We start from the raw sequence: 2,500 nt of genomic DNA, 5'->3' as shown, positions 1-2,500 counted from the left end.
CCTTCACCTTCACCATCACCTTCACCTTCACCATCACCTTCACCTTCACCATCACCTTCACCATCACCTTCACCTTCACCATCACCTTCACCATCACCTTCACCTTCACCATCACCTTCACCATCACCTTCACCACCTCACCTTCACCATCACCTTCACCTTCACCATCACCTTCACCATCACCTTCACCTTCACCATCACCTTCACCATCACCTTCACCTTCACCATCACCTTCACCATCACCTTCACCTTCACCATCACCTTCACCATCACCTTCACCACCTCACCTTCACCATCACCTTCACCTTCACCATCACCTTCACCACCTCACCTTCACCATCACCTTCACCTTCACCATCACCTTCACCACCTCACCTTCACCATCACCTTCACCTTCACCATCACCTTCACCACCTCACCTTCACCATCACCTTCACCTTCACCATCACCTTCACCACCTCACCTTCACCATCACCTTCACCTTCACCATCACCTTCACCATCACCTTCACCTTCACCATCACCTTCACCATCACCTCACCTTCACCATCACCTCACCTTCACCATCACCACCTCACCTTCACCATCACCTTCACCACCTCACCTTCACCATCACCTTCACCTTCACCATCACCTTCACCTTCACCATCACCTTCACCACCTCACCTTCACCATCACCTTCACCTTCACCATCACCTTCACCTTCACCATCACCTTCACCATCACCTTCACCATCACCTTCACCTTCACCATCACCTTCACCATCACCTTCACCATCACCTTCACCTTCACCATCACCTTCACCTTCACCATCACCTTCACCATCACCTTCACCATCACCTTCACCTTCACCATCACCTTCACCATCACCTTCACCACCTCACCTTCACCCTCCTCCCCCTCCTCCTCATCCACATCCTCCTTCTTTCATCCTTCCTGTTCTTACCCTCCGTTTTCCGCCATGCCAAACGCCCGGTATGTGTAAGGTCGCCTTCCATGTTTAACCCTCTTGGCGATGTGTACCCTTTTTGTGTCCTCTTCCCCCCCCCCCCCCCACCCCTCTTCCCCCACCCCCTCTTCCCCATCCCCTCTTCGTTGCGTTTCTCCCAAGCATCTTCATTCTCGACATGTGGGGGGGGGGGGGGGGGGGGAGAGAGGCCGGGGGGAGAACACCCTGCATGTTGATTGCAAGGGCTAATATGCAACGTAAATATGAGTGTCAATTGGATTTAGGCTTATACTATATTATTTTGTCTCTGTTTTGTTTTCTGTTTCATTTGCTTTTACAATGGGACATTGGTGGGTATATGAAAATTAAAGCTTTGTGAATATTGCCTGTTCTGTCCTTTTATCAACATGACAGTCTGCCTTTGTAATTCTTCGTTGTTAAAAGTGAGAAAGAGAGAGAGAGAGAGAGAGAGAGAGAGAGAGTGAGAGTGAGAGTGAGAGTGAGAGAGAGAGAGAGAGAGGGAGAGAGAGAGAGAGAGAGAGAGAGAGAGAGAGAGAGTGAGAGTGAGAGTGAGAGTGAGAGAGAGAGAGAGAGAGAGAGAGAGAGAGAGAGAGAGTGAGAGTGAGAGTGAGAGTGAGAGTGAGAGTGAGAGTGAGAGTGAGAGTTAGAGTGAGTGTGTGAGTGTGTGAGTGTGTGAGTGTGTGAGTGTGTGAGTGTGTGAGTGTGTGAGTGTGAAAGTGTGAAAGTGTGAAAGTGTGAAAGTGTGAAAATGTGAAAGTGTGAAAGTGTTAGAATGTGAGAGTGTGAGAGTGTGAGAGTGAGAGAGACCAGGGTCGTGCAGTGTTATAAAAACCTCCGTTTCTATGGAATCGCCACACCTTGCTGTCATTGTGTACCATAGCTTGCCTGCAAGGCATTATAAGTTTTGTTTTTCTCTCTCGTCTTATCGATTTCTTGCCATATCCATTTGCAAATTATTTTTAACTCATTGTCTCCAACAGCTTATTGTTATTCTTGACTCATAGGAATATAAGCAAATACGCGAACACCATCAGCACAAGAAAGAGAATATTTACTATTGGTGTTACCATCGTCATTATTCTTATGCTGAAACCTTGACTTCGCACTGTTCTTTGTTCTGTCTATGAACGAATTTATTTATTTAGTTGTTCATCTGTTTGTTTATCCATTCATTATTAATCATTCATTGGTTAGGTGGCTATCATTTTTTTAATCTATTTATTCACTGAGTTATTATTATATTTATTTATGTGGTTAGTTCGTTAATTTGCAATTAGACCATATTCAAACATCTGACACACTGTATTTGATGGTTTTATGAAACGTATATGATGATGACCTTCAGCAGAAGTTATATAGGTAATAGGGAATGTGTGTATATATATTTAGCAGGACAATCTTTCAAGGACACCGCGCCAAAGCTCTGGTGCGAGGGCTGGAGATCCCGCAGTTATTAGGAGACCGAGAGGCGTCCGCACCTTACCTGGATCCTGCGACACCTCCTTCCTCTACACTCCTTCCTCCTCCTGGA

At 46.3% G+C, this 2,500-nt stretch overlaps 1 protein-coding gene across 1 annotated transcript in view; it reads left to right on the top strand.

Annotated features, from left to right (window-relative positions):
* The first annotated feature begins 2,430 nt into the window (after positions 1 to 2,430).
* The window catches only part of LOC125045738 (alkylglycerol monooxygenase-like), a 15,732-nt gene continuing 15,662 nt past the window's right edge, over positions 2,431 to 2,500 (top strand). The window contains exon 1 of the mRNA XM_047643168.1: positions 2,431 to 2,500. This exon is cut by the window's right edge and continues 173 nt beyond it. The gene's annotated coding sequence lies outside the window, so the exon portion shown is untranslated.

This window comes from Penaeus chinensis, chromosome 37, assembly GCF_019202785.1.
Source record: "Penaeus chinensis breed Huanghai No. 1 chromosome 37, ASM1920278v2, whole genome shotgun sequence".
NCBI classification, from domain to species: domain Eukaryota; kingdom Metazoa; phylum Arthropoda; class Malacostraca; order Decapoda; family Penaeidae; genus Penaeus; species Penaeus chinensis.
This window is presented reverse-complemented; position numbering and strand designations above follow the sequence as displayed.